Genomic DNA, 19,231 nt, shown 5'->3' on the forward strand with positions numbered 1-19,231 from the left:
TGCCACTCCACCAGAAGATCGAGTTCTCCATTGACTTAGTGCCTAGTACGACACTGATTTCCATGGCACCGTATAGATTTGCACCCTCCAAGTTATGTGAGTTGAAGATTCAACTCCAAGAGTTGTAAGATAAGGGCTTCATTCATCCTAGTACATTGCCTTGGAGAGCACCGGCTCTCTTTGCTAAGAAAAAATATGGCACTTTGCAACTGTATATTGATTACCGGAAGCTAAATCGGGTAACGATTAAGAATAAGTACCCATTAACTCATATAGATGATCTGTTTAACCAATTGAAAGGGTCTTGTTGATTTCCTAAGATTGACCTGAGATCAGGTTATCACCATTTGAGAGTGAAGGAGGAGGATATTCAGAAAACGACATTCCGTATGCAATATGGCCATTACGAGTTCTTAGTGATGCCTTTTGGGTTAACCAATGCACCTGCTTCGTTTATGGATTTGATGAATCGAATCTTTCGTGAGTTCTTGGACCATTTTGTGGTTGCCTTTGTTGACAACATCTTAATCTTCTCACCCTCTGAGGAGGAACACAAGGAACACTTGCGAGTTGTACTTGAGTTTCTTAGAGCCCATTGTTTGTATGCTAAGTTCGGGAAGGGCGAGTTCTGGCTAAAAGAAGTTAAGTTCTTAGGCCATGTAGTATCCAGTGAAGGAATGACCGTAGACTCTTCTAAGATAGAGGCACTGCAAGATTAGGAACAACATAAAAATACCTTTGAGATTTGGAGTTTCCAGGGTTTAGCCAGGTATTACCGACGTTTTGTGAAGGATTTATCTAGATTAGCCTCACCGTTGACTAGATTAACAAGGAAATGGGTTAAGTTTGTGTGGAGTGAGACTTGTAAAAAGTCATTCCAAGAGCTTAAGGTCAAACTCACCACAGCTCCAGCATTGATTATTCCGAATAGGGGTGTGGGCTATTCAGTATATTGTGATACATCACGAGAAGGTTTGGGTTGCATGTTGATACAAGAAGGAAAGATGGTAACCTATAGTTCGTGGCAGTTGAAAACCCATGAGAGGTACTATTCGACCCACGACTTAGAACTAGTAGCAGTGTTCTTTGCCTTAAAAGTCTGGAGGCATTATTTATATAGTGAGAAATTTGAGGTGTTCTCCGATCATAAGAGTTTGAAATATCTATTTTCACAGAAAGATTTGAATTTAAGACAGAGGAGGTGGATAGAGTTTATGGTGGATTATGATTTTGAGTTGCACTATCATTCCGGGAAAGCCAATGTAGTGGTCGATGCCTTGAGTAGGAAATCCGTAAGCAGTTTAGCTAGTATTGCCATCTGGGAATGAGAGATGTTGGGTGCTATTGGCGAGTTTGACTTGCATCTTAGCGAGTCCATTGAGTCAGCCATTTTGCTCACTGTAGTTGCACAACCTACATTAGTGAGCCGAGTTGTAGAAGCATAGAGGGGTGATCACGAAGTTGAGGCTATTCGAGGGAAGATATCTAGTGGGAAGGTAGAGAAGGGCTTAAATGTCACACCCCAAACCCGCCCCTAAAAGTTTGGGCATGACCACATCAGAAACAGACATAATAATCAACAAATGTAACATATGGGGCCTGAACGGAAACACCTGATAACACAAAAATCTATTCCATTGAGCTACTACTATTATGCCAGGATCACAAACATCACATTAGGTAAATAATATATAGAGAACACACACACGAGCTTCAGTCACATACACGCACATACTTAGAACCAACCCCACAACTGGGCGTATAATAAAAACATTAATGAAGAACGGGTTATATACATTCAACCATAGATAGACAACCGAAACAATAACCAAAACATAGAAAAACTTTACAAAATGCACGGGCTTCATCTATGTGCCTGGACACCCTGAGGTTGACAAGGCAGAGACAAGCCTTAAGGGTTAGGACCGGCCTCCCGGTTGATTACCTACAGAAACAGACAAAATACAGAGTGAGCGAAACTCAGTGAATAATAGTATATAAATAATGTAATGGTTAACTTGAATAATAAAGCATAACTGTATAGATATATGATTAACTTCTTTCTGTAATTATTTTCAAAACAACCATGGGTTCAGTTTGCTTAACAGAGTAGCTTTAAGCTCAGTAATGTACAGAACGGCCATAGGCCTAACAGATACAGAACGGCCATAGGCCCAGAAATATCAGAACGGCCATTAGCCCAGAAATAACAGAACGACTTTAAGCCCAGAAATAACATAACAGCTTTAAGCCTAGAAATAACAGAACAGCCATCGACCTAGAAATAACAGAACGGCCATCGGCCCAGAAATAACAGAACGGCTTTAAGCCTAGAAATAACAGAACGGCTTTAAGCCCAGTTCATATATGTATGGACTCAAGAGGTGGCTCGTACGGATTCTAGAGGTGGCTCCCACCAAAGTGTAGCACTTAGTTCCTTACAGCACTTTGTTCCATACCAGAAATCAATAAGTCTCATCATGTCATAATATAAACGAAATGAACATCATAACGGAATAACCACAAATATCATCAGAACATACTAGTCTTATAGTCATACAGAGGCACACGGTTTCTTTTTATCATTCAAATGAGTTAGCATAATTAAGTTACATTTAACAAAGTGCTAATAGCAACCATTAACAGATTGGGCGATTCCAAAGGTACATAAATACTGTAGTTTCATAATGTACCCACATTTCACTTGTTCATCATGAATTAATGCCACTAACTTGCAGATAACAGAATGTGCATATTAACTATCCGCATAGTTGTCTCGTAAATAGCAGAACATAAACATTAACGAGGATCAAGAGCGAATATACCATTTACAGAGGGCATACATGCCATTCCATTGCATTTCATGAGGATAGAACACTTCACATTCTAACGTGGGTTATATGATAACATTAGACCTTTGCATTTATGTCATCGGATCTGAACGATCTCAAGTTCATGTGTCATATAATAGAATAATCTTGATTCACTAGTGGCAACCCAGAATGATCTTAAATGCACCCAAATTTCATCATTCTAAGATGAACATAAATTCCCTTTATTCTTAAAAGACGACATAGTTCGTTTATAGATAACATAGAGTTAATGTTCGTTATTGACAGAACAAAATGATTCCAAAGTCATACTGACGTATGTAAATCTTTCAACATTCACATTGATTTCCAGCTGACATAACTGTTAGTGTAATCACTTACAAGGATAAGGCGTTAATAACAACCGTACTATTACTCATAGTGGTAGGTCTCTGATAGCGGTGGAACGATGTCCTCGTCTTGACCTAGCTCATTCTTTGTCTACCTCTTAGCTCTCTTCAATTTCCCCCAAGTTCCATGGGTGATCTTCTTTCTTTTCCTTCAATTCTCTTCAATCCTCTTACAAGCCTCCATGGATGTTGAGAAAGTTTGACTCTCTTCCCTCTCTTCCTTTCACAGTTTCCTCACTCTCTCTTTAGATATTTTGTTTTTGACTCCCAAAGAGATGAGTTCCCAACTCATATGGCACATCTCTATATTTCAATATACAACACACACAAGCTTAACACAAGGGAGAGCCAAACGTGGCCTTACGAATCGTACGAAATTAAATTTCAATTAAACTTTTCAGATGACTCTAAAAATTACGCCGATCATGAATATGCCCCCTATTCTGGTTTCTGAAGCCTCTAAGGCCTTCAATTTGCAGTACAAAGTTAACCACCCAAGCGTGCATTAACGAATCAGATGAATTAAATTTCAAATTAATTTTTCCCAAATAGTCATAAAAATTCCCATTAACCTACCCAAGTACTCAATTTGATTTCTGAACCCCTGAAGGTCGGTAATTTCAATTTTAAATCCATAACTCAACAGATAATGCTTTAATTCCAAAAGATATAATTAAAGTAAAACACATCATCTCATAGCTAAGTAAAGATGATTTCTTATACGCATTTTGGGGTCATTACATTAAATGTGTATTCTAACTTGAGTGTGAGGTACTTGGGCCGTCTGTTCATTCCAGAATATTGTAAGGAGGAGGTACTCCAAGAGTTTCACCATTCACCCATTGCGACCCGAAAGCTGTGAAGATGTACCATAACCTTAGCCAGCAGTTCTGGTGGAGGGGAATAAACAGAGACGTAGGCTTGTTTGTTTCGAGGTGCCTTACTTGTCAACAAGTGAAGGCCGAACATCAACGACTAGCGGGTTTGTTACAACCCTTGCCTGTAGCCAAGTGAAAGTGGGAGCATGTCACGATAAATTTTGTTGTGGGTCTTCCAAGGACTCAACAGGGTAATGATGTCGTGTGGGTAATAGTTGACCAGTTAACTAAGTCAGTACATTTTGTACCTATGAGCACGAGTGACTCAGTAGATTATCTTTCCGACCTCTACGTGAGGGACATAGTTTGACTTCATGGGGTCCTTATGACTATTGTATCGGATAGAGATCCTCATTTTACAGCTCGGTTATGGCAGAGCCTACAGAGTACCTTGGGCACTAGATTGACATTTAGCATCGCCTATCATCCTCGGACCGACAACCAGACTGAGTGAACCATTCAGATCTTAGAGAACATGCTTCGGGGTTGTGTTCTTGATTTTAAGGGGTCATGGGAAAGGCATCTACTTTTAGTGGAGTTCGCCTATAATAATAGCTTTCAAGGGAGTATTTGTATGGCACCATTTGAGGCCTTGAAAGGCCGACCGTGTAGATCTCTAGTGTGTTGGGCCGAGGTGGATGATGGACCTACGTTAGGTCCTGATTTAGTCCGAGAAACGACGAAGAAAGTCACACTTATTCATAAGAGATTGGTTTCGGCTCAGAGTCGCCAAAAGAGCTATGCCGACTATAGGAGGAGACCATTGCCTTTTGACATAGGAGATCACGTGTTTTTGAAGATATCACCGAGGCAAGGCTTGATGAGGTTTGGGAAGAACAGGAAGTTATCTCCTAGGTTTATTGGGCCTTTTGGGAGGTACCTTATTGTTTGTCCTTCCCACCCCAACTGTCTGGGGTTCATGACATGTTCGATATTTGTATGCTCCGGAAGTATGAACTGGATCCTTCACACGTGTTAGATTGGACCGAGTTGGAAATAGATGAGGATGCCTCGTATGAGGAGAGACCGGTACGCGTTTTAGACTCTTGAGACCAAGTCTTGCAAGGCAAGACTATTTAATTTGTTAAAGTGTTGTGGCAACATGACGGGCGTGAGGCAGAAGTCCGTGGGAAGTATCCGGACCTATTTGTTGATGTTTGAAATTTATGCTGAAAATTTTGTAACTATTGTACTTTATGACCATCATATATGTTTTGAGGAAGATTGAACCTTGATAGTCGATGTTGAAAAACTTGGTGTATCCTTGTTACAAATCTAGATGATATGGGAATTGTTTCATTTTCTTTAAATGTTAGTTGATTTTAAATTTTGGGGACGAAATTCCTTAAGGGAAGAGATTATAACAATTATGGTTCTAACCCGACATTTTTATTTCTTTTTCGTTTGAGAAATCATCTATTTAACTATTGTTCAACTCATTTCCATCTTGTTGCTTGTTGTGTTTGGCTATTGGGATTTTTGGTTGTGTTTGAAACAGGTTTGGAAGTTAGTTTTTCAAAAAGTCGTTGCCTAGATTTTTGCCTGTTTGCTCGAGCGATTCTTCTTGTACTCGAGCGGTCTTTTACAGTCTGTAAAACTAGTGAGAGTTTGATATCTGAGCTCGAGCAACTCTTCTTGTGCTTGAGCGAACTTTTATAGGTCTGAATTACTGGGAGGGGGTCATTGTACACTTGAGCGGTGGTTTTGGTCGCTTGAGCGGTGTCACCTATTGTGTCTGCTCGCTCAAGCAGTGTTTTGGTCGCTCAAGCGGTCTGTGCATTTATCAATCCGAGAGAAAGCCATTTTGGATCACTTTTTCATCTCTTTCTCTCTCTAAACATTTCAAAACCCTAGATCTAATCTCTCTCTCTCTCTAGTTCTTAAACTCTTACTCCAAAATACTCTTAGTTTGTTGATTTCCTAACCCTCGCCCATTGGAGTAAAAGATAGAGCACGTCGACAGCTTCGTTCTAATCAAAGAAGTTGGTGTTTTTGACTCCATCAAGTTCTACCTATTGTTTTTCCTTGTCTGCTACCTGGTGGTAGGGATTTCTTTGACTCTTTATATGATTTTTAGCTTAGTTATTTGCTCTTTGAGAAGGGATTAGTTATTTGGGAATTTTTAGTAAAACTTAGTGTTTGGTTTGAAATTAAAAGAGGGATTTTCTAAATTGATTATCAAAAGTGGTTGTGGGAAGATGGTTATGGAAGGTTTGGGTTGAGATAATGGAAATCTTTTCTTAAAATTGATTTTATAAGAAAAATAGGGGGTTTGCCTAAATTTTGAATGTTTGGAAATTGTGAAAGAAAATTAAAAATATTGTTGGATATTGTGATATTGGAACAAAGTTGATGTAGATGATGATGGTGGAGTTGGATATGTAATATTACTCCCATTGTAATTGATGAAATTGTATATTTTGAATTAAATTTATCTCTAGAATAGAAATATCTATTTTGGGCTATCGGTGGTGGATGGTCTTGATTATTGTAGATGTTGCATGAGGATTAGGTTGAATTGAAACTAATTTCTCATTCATTGTGCGTTGAGCATCATTACACATTGAATATTGTAAATGTATCGATTTTTGAGAAAAATGAGTGAATGTCATGGTGAATCTAGTTAGGGGGCGTGCTTGTCATTTTATTATGTTGGCCTGTCTATTCTTGGTGAAAGTCCAGAAAATCGTGCAGTTAGGTGCCGATCCTTCCAGTTAGTATCGATAAAAATGGCTTTGGTAGTACTTGTATAGCCCACTTGCAGACAGTTACCTAGAGATTCCAAGTGTGTTGTATCAACTGCGCTTATTTCTGTATAAACGATTATTTTCATGAATTGATATATAATCTAGCATTCCATTATTTTGAGATGGAAAACGATAAACGTTTGGAAATGGCATGCATTGTGCATTCACCTAGTGATTTTGCTAAGATTCATATACTGTGTTAAAGTATCTCTACTGGGTTTTGACTCACCCTATGTGAAAACAACTTTCAAGTGCTAATAATATGCCTCCGCTAAGGGCATAGCTTGGCAGGACTCAGAACTTAAGGCTTCACATTTTGTTTCTTGATGTAAATATTCGTGTTCAAGCCTCAGGCTTTACTTGTATTGAGTTTAAACTCATTTTGTTGTAACCAAGCATCGTGTTGGAAAGTTGTAAGCCATTAAGACATCTCTTTATTTGACTTTATTTTTTTTCCTCCCCTTGTATCCCTGTCATATGCTACAGATTCAAAATCTAGAATTTATGAATATATATTGCATATATCATCTTTTGTAATAATCAAAGATAAATTGAATAGAAGATGTGAGATTATTGATCAATCGTATCACTATTATGAGTTGCGTTTAATGTCAATTATTTTTGGGGCGTTACGATGAAGAAGTGAGAGGATCTTGTGCGATGTAAAAGAGTGAGTGACTCAATATAGGGGGGAGAGAGAGAGAGAGGAATTAGTTGTGTGATAGGAGAAAGAAAACTAAGGAAAATATCACATCTTTGGCAACCGCAGGGTTTGTTGCTAGAGGGCTTTTATAAATAAAACTACGTAGTTCGAATAAGGATAATATTTGACAACAAATCTATTTTGTCTCCATTAGATTTAGGAAAGGTGCCAAAATTTTAATATTGCGGCAAAAATAAAAATAAAAAAAAATTACAATTGCCAACAAAAAAGTATTTAGTCACAGTAGAATTACCGTTCACAACAAAATATTTTGTTGCCATCCATTCCTTGTTTGTTGCTAAATATTTTCCCACCATATAGAGGGAAGAAAGCGCTTGGCGCCAAACTATGGCTGTAGACACCCCATTTTTGATCGTCCTCAAGACTTGGACGTCACCGTTTGAACACCCGGTGATCATCCATGTTTGTGTTCGTTTGGAGTTCCCGGAGGTCTCGGCTACGCGCCTTGCCTCAGGATCTCCGAACTCGACCGTTTAGTGTCTGGTTTTGCACCAAACACTTGCATTTTTCCTTGGAGGGGCAGGGAATGCCTTGTGAGGCATCCCCACACACCACCGGCAGTGGCTAGAGGCCACCTGCTGGTTTTTGCTGCCATCGGCACTTTTTATTGCCGGTCGGCACTATTTGTTGCCGGTCAGCACTATTTTGTGCCGGTCGGCACTCTTTTTTGCCAAAATGGCATTTTTGGCCGGCCGACTACTGTGCATCTGCTTTTGCAGATATTTTAAGACAGCTGTCTCGCTTTTGGCTCCCCTCCATACACGTGTATCGATGGATCTCCCTCTTATGAAGCTTGTCTTGTAAGCTTTACAAGACAAGAAGTTCTATAAAGAGAGGGGCTCTCTCTTGTTGCAAAGGTTAGACACTTGAGACACTTGAGAGAGCTTAGACAGCCATTGTTAGGGTTTGAGTTCTAGGGTTAGGGTTTGATACACATTATCTCTCTCTTTTTCCCTCTTGTGTGTGTTAAAGTGTGTTTGTGTCATACTATTGCACACAAACACATAGTGTTTCACCTTGACTTAGCTACTGAGGTTCTAAGGGGTTGGTTTTGAAGTTTTGGTGTTGGATTCAAGCCAAGGAGGGCCATTGGAGCACCATTGTTGAAGAGGTCTTCAAGGGTAAGAATCTTACCCCTTTTTACCCCATTTTTGCATCTTGTTTTTGCCTATCTTAAAATCATTTTTGAGCTTGGTGTATAATACAAAAAATTTCTGTTTTTTAGCCCTCTTGGTTGTTTATTAAGAGTGTTTTGTGGTTTGGAGGTGTTTGATCCCTCTTAGGCCTTGAAAGGCCTCATTTTGTGCTATTTTGTACAAGTTTCGAGACTTTGGTGTTTGGGCCTCTTCACCACTGAAATCTTGAGGGATTTCAGTGGTAAAGATAGTGCCTTGAAGTCTCTAAAAGGAGAGGGCCAACCCCCCTCCTTGTTGTCCTTGAAATGGACCATTTTTGGCCTCTTGAGGGAGCATCTAGCTAAGCTTCATGTTGACCATGCCTTGGCTGTTTTTTGTGCCTATTATATCATAATATGCCTTTGTTTATTGTTGGTTTTGGTACACCATGCATGCTTAGCATACCTACCATGTAATGCCTTGTTATTGCCTCAATGTGCCTTAGGTTGTTAGCCCTTGTTAGAGCATGTTTTAGGCTTAGTCTTGTGAAGGTTTTGTGCATATTTTGCCATGTTTTATGTCTATCCATAGTTGTTTGGGTCAGATTTAGCATGCTTTGTATAGCCCCTTTGCATTCCGGCTTGTCGGCCCTAAGTGTATGAATGTATAGCATGACATTTTTGCATTGATTTGGTAATTTGGAATCATCTACCATGTCATTTCAGTCCCATTTGTATGCCTATATGTTTACCTTGAATGTATCTTTAATGCTTTGAAAGCTTGTGTAGTGTGTTCCATGCTTTGGCCATTATGCATGCCTTTGAATTGAGCCACTTAGATGCCATCTAGGGGGCCCCCTTTGCATGATCTAGGTCTGCCTTGAACCTATTTTAGGTCTCCTTAGCCTTGTGAGGCTTGGTTGGCTTGGTCATGCTTCAAGCCCCTTTGACTTGCTCCAAGCACTTAGGCCATTTGTTGCATGTTTAGCTTGACTCGTTGCTTGGTTTGACACCATCTTAGCATGATTTTCAATGCTTATGTTGCATGCTATTTGTCCATGATTGCCTCATTCAAATGTGCTTAGAAATAGCCCTTTGATGCTTAAGCATTTGGGCCTTAACATGTGCATGTGTGTATGTGTATTTTGGTCCCTTATTTTGGTCATTTTAGCCACTGTTTTGGGCCTATTTAGAGCTGCCCAAATCATGTTTTAGACCACCTCTTCATTGGTTGGTATTGCCTCATGTTTGCTTGTATGCTTGCATAAGTGCCTTGCCATGCCATGTTGCATCCTTAGCTTGTAAGCCTAGGTTGCATAACATCTTGCATGCATGCCTTGTTCCTTGAATTGGTGATAGGAATTGGGTCTTGGTTTGTTTGATTGGTTTGCATTTCATTTGACATGAAAGTTGCATACTTGGTTCTTTGGGCCATCATACATGGAAATGCGTGATTGGTGGTCCGAGAATCGAGACACATGTCCTTTTGAGTCACAAACATGATAAGGGACATGAATGGTGCATATATGCCTTGAATTGTGCTGCCATGCTTTGCCTTGCCCTCTGTTGCTGTCATTTGCAGATTCTGCAGGAACACTCTGCCGACCGGCAGTGTCAAGTGCCGACCGGCAATACTTTCACTGCCGATAGCTTCATTTTGTGCTGGTGGCCACTTCCCACTGCCGGTGGCAATTCCATTCAGCCGGTGGTGTTCCCCGATGTCCAAGGAAACAGTCCTGAGGTTTTGACAACCTCCAAAGGAGTAAAGGAAGGAAAACAGAGGCAGCCTATGCATGGCGGTGCATTTCCGAGCGGGATCGAACATGCATTGAACCAGGCCCTCCTCCCGAGGCGGTTTACTGCTTAATTAGCTTAGTTAATTTGCTTAACTAGTTAATTGTTTGTAATATTTAATTAGCTTGCGTAGTTAGTTAATTTGTATTATTTATTTGGTCCCCCGAGCGAGGGCAAATCTGTAATAAGTGTGTGTGAGTGGTGTGTATGTCTTCTAATCCCCATTTCTTTCTTCCCTCTTACTTACCTGCTTTGATGGTTAGTATTAGGGCACGTTTAATTTAGCATACCTTGTGTTATGCATGCGTGCATTCATGCATTTGTATTGCACGCATTGGGCTCGGTACATCACGCTAACTGCATTTGTACTTCAATTCCAAATTGAATATGTGATAGTTGATCGCATTTCATATGCCATGCTTAGGTTAGCCGAGCCTATCTAATTGCATCCTGTATGTGTTGCATTAGGCAAAATAACATGAACTAGGACATGCATATTTGCTAACTAGTTTGCTGTTTTGGCACGGAGTACGATGTAAGTATTTATGTTTTAGCATCCCGCATGCGTGTGAGTGTTGCCATGACAGTATGCTTGCCATGTGGCTAAATGCTTATGTGAATAAACTGTTTGAATGCCTGTGGGTGAAGGTTGGATTGTTTGAGTTGGAAAAACTCGTTGAAATCCGTGTTTTAGCCTACTTGCGAGTAGCAAATTCTAAAGCACTTTTCAAAACAAACAGATATGCAATGCTTATTTCCAAATTAGGCAATCTAGTCTATACTTGTTTGTTGTGCGCATAACATAGTAATTCTAGGTTAATAAATGGAATAAGAACACATAACGCTTTCAAAAATGGATATCATGGTTAGTAGAGGCCGGTCTTCGGACCGGGCGAGAGGGGGTGCTCATAGCTGACCTTCCCCAATCGTACCCTAGCTCCCGAGCCGAGACAACTCCGGTGATGACGGACATGTGGCCTTCGGCACCGAGTCAGGGTTTCCTAAATTCTCCCATTTTAAAATATTTAGGTGGCGACTCTGTATCTGGCAAAGCAGTCCATGTTTGGCACTTCTTTCAAAAAAAATCTGTTTTCTCAAAACGATTTGCCGGATTTGGACTCTTTGGTTCAAGATTAAGAACCGTGACAATTTGAGAGTCCGAGCTGTAGTGACCCCAAAAATGAACAGAACGGGACTCACCCTCCCGGGGCGTTCGGGGGCGTCTACAATGGCCGACGAATTATTATATTTTGTTGCTAAAACGTTCGCCTTCCACAACAAAACTTATATTTATTGGCAAAAGTTTACTTTCTGTAACAAATAATTTGTTTTGTCTCTGAAGACGCGAAAAAACACGGACACAGAAAAAAGCACACCTAGATTTAGAGGATATGAAAATACAAAAGGAGTTGCACCTAAAAAGGGGAACAAATGGGTCCTTTAAGAAACCCCATGCATTGTACACATTATCCCCAACAGAGAGGCAAGGTTTTCGTGATTTATTGAAATCAATCAAGTATCCTGATGGCTATACAACAAGCATTTCCAATTGTGTGAGCATTCAAGGTGGTAAATTATCAGGTTTGAAAAGTCATGATTGTCATGTCCTTCTACAACGACTTCTTCCTATTGGAATGCGTAGGTACCTTAATAAGGAAATTCGCACTACACTTTTTGAGTTAGAAAATTATTGCCAACAACTATGCTCGAAGACATTAAGGCTAACGGATTTGGAAAAGTTGGAGGATCACATCGTTCATGTACGCTGCAAGCTTGAAAAAATATTTCCTCATACTTTGTTTGATGTCATGGTTCACTTGGTTGTTCACTTGCCTCGAGAGGTTAGGCTTGGAGAGCGAATGCAGTATCAATGGATGTACTCGATTGAAAGGTAATTGGGATACTCTATAGTAAATTTATAATGAATTTTTAGTGCTAGTTAGGATTATAGTGTAATATGGTCGTATTATTTATTTGTAGACTACTCGGAATGCTAAAAGGGTTTGTTGCTAATAAAGCTTATCCAGAAGTTTCGATCACAGAGGCTCACATTTCAAAAGAATGTACAACATTTTGCTCAATGTATCTCAATGGCATCGAAATAGTGTTTAATTGAGATGAAAGGAATGATGATGGTGGTGAGCGTGGCCCAAGGTTGGTAGTGTTCACTCATAGTGTTCATCCCTTTGGGCTAATTATAAGGGCACCATATTTTCCCTTCAACGAACAAGAGATGGCTCACTAGTTTGTCCTATACAATAGCTCCAAAGTGGAATAATATCTAGAGTACGTTTGAATTCGATTTTAAGTTTAAAATAGGTTAAATTTGTGTTTCTCTAACTTCTTTTAATTATGCCTATTCCTTATGAATCATGCTTTCTTAAACAAGGAACACAAAAACTTGTTGGAGAATAGAAGTGCATATGACATCACAAAAAGACATCATAAAGAATTTCCTGAGTGGTTCAAAGAACATGTAAGGCATACAATTTTACCTGACACATGATGCATTAAACTATAAAATTTTATCACAATTAACATAATATTGGTGCTTTATGTAGATGAATCAATTGCGGAGTCAAGGGTCCCTAGATGCAATAGATGAATTTGGTCATTGGCCAATGGCCCTAGTGCAATAGTAAACACATATTCAAGATGCATTTCTAGTGGTGTCGGATTCCATACCAAAGATCGTGACAATTGTCGTAAAAGTCAGAACAGTGGGTTGGAGTGGAAGGGGACCATGAAGGACACTCAATAAACTTCTATGGTTACTTATGCAAAGTGTGGGAACTAACTTACATGTTTAGACATCAAGTTATTTTGTTCCAATGCGAATGGTTCAAAACTGGTAGTAATAGGACTTTGTGCGTCGATGACCATTCCATAATATTGATATAAGAAGTCATTGGTATCAAAATGACCCTTTTGTATTACTACGTCAAATCCAACAAGTATTTAATGTTAATGATACAAAATTAGGTGAAAATCAGAAAGTTGTAGAACGATTCCAACATCGAGGAATTTGGGATGTACTACAGAGGGATGATGCAGAACCTAATGAATGTTCTCGATGATATGTTCCAACAAGAAGAAACTATTGGAGTCATGCCAATTGTCGTTGAAGATTTGTTCACAACTCACGGTTTGCGTAGAGTCGATAATAATATTGATGCTGAAATTATTCCAGAGGAGGTGGTCTTGCAGTCTAGTGAACAAGCACAAGTTGATGGTGATAATGACGATGGTTTCATTTGTGATGACGAAGATGAATTGATGGCGAAGCTTAGCAATGAAGAAGAACCTTAATGTATTTCTTTTATAATTTGTATATGAAACAATGTGCGAAGACATTTGTTTTTTTCCTAGAAAGGGTACAATTTTTTTTTTTTTTTAAATATTGTGGTTCATAGGGTTGCAATCTTATGCTAGCTATTTATAATTGTTGCTTATTTGGTGGTTAATTATATAACGTTTTGATTTTTATTTGGTGGTTAATTATATAATGTTTTGAATTCATAAATTATGTTCATAGGTTTAACTTTAAAACTTATAATACTCGGGTTTAAATTATGCCTCTCGGACAAAAAAGATGTGTGCCACCAGTTGCAATATCTCTTACACTACCATTATCACAATCAAGTCCAACTAGGCTTGCTGCGTCATCTCCTTCTGGGTCTGATTTTCAGATACAATGCAGTGGAGTAGGTAAGATCATTTTAGTTCATAATTGTACTTAATGCTATACTTTTTATTACAGTTTTGGACAATTATTTTGTTATTTGAGTAGATGCATCAGTAGCCCCTAAACGAGTACGGGGCAAGATAGTTGAAAAAGGGTACTATGAAAGCGATCACTCAAAACGGTGGGAAAAGGCTCGATGTTCCAGTCCCAACAAGTTTGAATGCTCTTACAGGTCTTAATGCCTCTTCTGCAGCCAATGAGATAAGGGTGCAGATTAGAAGGTTATGTCCTATTCAAGGGGTCAAAACGTAGAAGGATGTTAATCACGGGATTAAAGATGCCATCACACGAGCTATCCTGGTAATTAAAAAATTCCATTTTTTGTTATGCTAATCAAACAATTTGATGTAATTGGTATAAGTATTTCATTTGTCATGCTTATAGGACAAGTACAAAATAACTGAGGAATTTGATAATGATGAAATCGCCCAAGGAGTTGCCGACATGAAATGCTCCATAAAGGATGGATGTGCCATATGAAGTGCCACTATCTTGCAAAATTGAAAGAGGGTGTAGACCCTTATAGTCATATACATCCAGATGTGACCTCAAATGAGGATTGTGCATTCTTGATTGATCGTGTATGGGTGGATGCAAATGTGGTAAAAATTTTCTCATCAAAGATACAATTGTATTTCTCATCTATATGTAAGAAAATATTTCAGTATTGTACCTATTTTTGTTAGAAGCACTCCAAAGCTAGCATAAAAAAAGAAAAAAAAAAACAAAAAAACAAAAGTTGTCATATAATCACACTATGGGCTCTCTATCTTTTCCTGCAGCCATGTCTATTGAGGTGATACATTTTGCACTCAAACATTTAAACTTTTATATATTATATATGATTATTTAATAACTAATTTTGTTCTGTAAATTAAATTTCATAGGCAATGGGTAATCCTTCCAATGAATTGCCTAGTATTGTAGATTTCTACAAGACGTCTCATTGGTCCAAGAAAAATGATGATTGATTAAAGCCTATTTGCAGTCAGTTACATGTTAGTACCTAACAATTGTATGGTTGCATAAATCATTTTTTTGTTTTTAAAAATTTCATCCAAGTGTTCAAATTCATATTGACACTCAAATATGAAGAGGGAGCAAGACAAGGCTTTAGAATCCAAAGTGGAAATGACACAAGCAAAGATTTCAAGACTGGTGCTTGGAAACAAATCAGGGTATCTGAGAGGCTTTGGGGTTGGCCCAAAGCCCCCTTCCTCTACTTCGAGAACTGATGCTATGTCACAAGCACGTGATAAAGAGATAGAAAGACTCAAAGATGAGCTGGAGCAGGTCCAATCTGACCACGAAGTTTCTCGTGAGCAGCAATAGAAAGTGTTAAAGGAGCAACGACTTGTCCTCGAGCATCAACAAAAAGAGTTACAGGAGCAGTGACTTGCCGTGAGCAAAACGAGAAGAAAATGGAAGAGAAGGGACAACATATTGCAAATATCCAATCCATAATGTCCTAGCACTTAAAGCTTAAAGCACCGTCGTGGTGGACCATCTATTTGGTATGTATATATATATATATATCTTAGAAAATTCAATTTTTAACCAAAAAAAAATGTGAAAAAGTACCTGATAACAGATGATTTGGTGGGGGAGGGGGGGAATCATAAAACAGCCACCAAATGGTTGAAGGAACGGCATGGGAGAGCAAACGGTATGTCGATAGGATGTATGCTAAGAGAATTGGAGCAAAATAATGTGAAAAATTAACTAAAAATGGTTGTTCAAGGAAAAAATTATGAAACAATCACCAAACAGCCCAATGAATGGCACACGCACCTTGCCTAAGCCTTTGTAAACTTGGGAGAGCTAACGTATGTTGATAGGATGTATGATTACAAAACTAGCACAGAAAATGTGAAAATGTTACGGAAAACGAGCCATTGGGGGTAGAATTATAAACCAGTCACCAAACAGCCCAAGAAACTGGATGGACACCTCACCTAATTATAATCAAACTTGGGAGAGTTGATGATGTGTCTATAGGATGTACGAATAGAGAATTAGTGCAGAAAAAATGAAAATATAGCCGAAAATGAGCCGTTTGGAGGCAAACATTTTAAAGGAACCATCAAATAGTCAAAAAATAACCTGGACACCTCACCTAACTATAATCAAACTTACGAAAGTCGATGACACGTCTATAGGATGTGTGGATAGAGAATTAGCATAGAAAATGTGAAAATGTAATCGAAAATGTGTCGTTTGGGGGTAAAATTTTTAAAGCAACCATCAAACAACTAAGTATAAAATTTTTTGTTTTGTTTGGATGGATTTAAGAGTATCAAGGTGAAAGGTTGCATTAAATGAAGTTGTCCAACCCCTTGTAATTACTCCACCATTGCTATGTTCTGTTTCATTTAGCTACTTATGCTTGTCGCCCACTCTTCATTACTTTCCTGTAGGTTTGTACTTGTGGCCTGGTGTTAGCACCTTCTACTTGAAGGCTACATGCTTGGCATTGGCAAACACCTTGCGCCAATGTCCAACCGAGGCCATGGCATACTGGTGGCATGCTAAGACGGCAAGGTGAAAAGTTGGCAAAAATGTTGAGGCATCAACACTCAACCCTTAGCTAAAGTATGGGCAGCAGTTGCAAATTTGCAAGGCACTAACATGACCCAAATGTGGGCTGCAGCATACTTGGGGGTTCAAAGCAATCAATATGCAAAACTTGGTCTGGGGACCAAGACAACCAAATTCGTGGCTGACTTGATAAGGCAAACAACATGGCAGTTAACAACAGTTATGCATATCTGTTGGCAGCAGTTACTTATGTTGGGCAAAGACAAGGCAAGCCTGGAAATCAGGAACCAAGGCTAGACACAATAGCAGTTATGAGCAGTTAGTCCCAGAATTGTTCCTAAGTCCCTAGGCAGTTGGGGGTGTCAACTGCCATGCCACTTGGCATGCTTTCCTTGTAATGCTAGTTGTAATTTGTAACTGACTGTAAGTCTATTTAAGGCATGCCATGGAACTCAAAAATAACTAAGTGTTTTGCAAGAGTTACCATTGGCACTCATTTGTATTGTTGGTGCAATTAATAAAGGTTGGGAATTTTTCTGTAATCTCTTGCTGCCTACTCTCTTACTTGTTTAACACTTCGTGTGGGTGTGTATTCATAATTGGCTGAGACTAAGTGTTGTAACTTAGTGTCATTGCAGGCTAAAAATTTGAAACGAAAATTGACCCTGTAACACCTGGTATGATGCATTTTTATGCTCTATTTCAAAGCCTGTTGTTTTTCTTCTTATTTATACTTAGTTGTACTAGTATAAGATGCTTTTCTCTTTTGTTTTATAGGCATCTCACTAACCCTTGATGGTGTATTTGCACATGATTGGGCATACATTTCGGTGCTAACTTAGTTGGGATTAATTTGTGTTGCTATGATGCAAATTGTACCCATTCCTTTATGTATTATCAGTATGTATTTTGCTTATCGTCAATAAAATTATCTTCATTTTGTTGATCGAAAAAAAAATTAAAAAATAAAAGAAAGGAACAACACAGACACCTTACCTATGTCTAAAAATAGTTGGCAAAGCTAATGGCTAGTCAATACAATGTCCAACTACATAATTAGTATTATACTTGTAAATTTGAAGAGTTATATAACTTTTGTTATAAGTGTATTCAATATACACTAATTGTTATTTTATTTTATTTTTTAAAAATGGACATGAAATCGCTTGCTGTTGGATTTATTAGTTATTTTATTTGGATGTTACGAAGTTTTAGTTGACTACTTTGTCTTTATTTTTTGGTCATTGATGGATTTTGTATTTACTTTTGCAGAATATGGATATGATTAAATATTTTGGATGGATTTATGAATTGAATGGACCTATATTTTGTTTAGATGGATGAGTATTGATTTTAGAAATGCTTGAGTTTAATTGCTTGTTACAATATGAATTTATAATTTGTTTGGATAAATGAGTATTGCAATTACAGGTCATAGTTTGAGGATAGCAAAATTTTCAGTTTTATTTTTGAATAATAATTTAGAAAAATAAATGACTTTTTGACAACAAAAATGGTTGGTCGTGAAATCACTACACAAAAAATTTCATTTTTTCGTGACAAAATAATTTTATTGCAATGCACTACTTTTGGTGATGAATTTATTTAGTCACCAAAAGAAGTATTTTTTAGCTATAAAACTAATTTGTTGCAATTGATAGCTTTTGGATACAAATTTAGTTGGTTGCCAAAAGTACTTGTTTGTAACAAAAATGGTTTGTCTCAAAAAGGCTCTTTAGGCAACAAATACTTTGTTAGCATTTTTTTTTTTTTTTTTTTTTGGTGGGACAAATCAAATAAACTAATAAAATGATATCATCTTTGTCAACCAAACTATTTTGTTGGCAAAACTAATTTTCGGAGAAAACAATATTTTTGTCAAACTTTTTAGCATGGAAGGATTGGCAGCAAATGTCGCGACGAAATTTGTTTGTCACCAAAAGGTATTGGCAGTATACCAAAAGGTATTGGCGACCAATGACTGGTTGTTGGCAACAATTTGTTTGTTACCAAAATTGTAATTTCTTGTAGTGGGAGGTAGAAACAACAGCGATGGTACTGGTAGATTTAGACTATTTTTTTATTTAAATCTAGTTCAATTTTTTTTTTTTTTTTTTTTTTTTTTTCAAACCACATCTATGGGAAGATTAGTGGTTTTTTCCAAACCGCAACTAAATTTTTAGGCAACTTTTGTATTTTGTTGTTTGTGTTAGGTTTATTGTTTGGTCATTTGGGACCTTATTGGTGTTCTTTTTCATGTATGTTGTTTATTTTATTTTAATAAAACTACATTTAACTTTTCCCAAAAACAATTCCATCAATATATCTGATCTCATTCACAACAAAATTAAATCAACTTTAAAAAGAAATTATTACAAAAATTTTGAAGGATAAAATCTAACCTTATTGCTTTATATTTTAAAGTTTACGAAGAAGAAAAAAAAATACTAATAAAAAATCTAGTGTTATGT

Source organism: Camellia sinensis, chromosome 9 (assembly GCF_055761805.1).
Source record: "Camellia sinensis isolate YWXY chromosome 9, ASM5576180v1, whole genome shotgun sequence".
In the NCBI taxonomy this organism is placed as follows: Eukaryota; Viridiplantae; Streptophyta; class Magnoliopsida; order Ericales; family Theaceae; genus Camellia; species Camellia sinensis.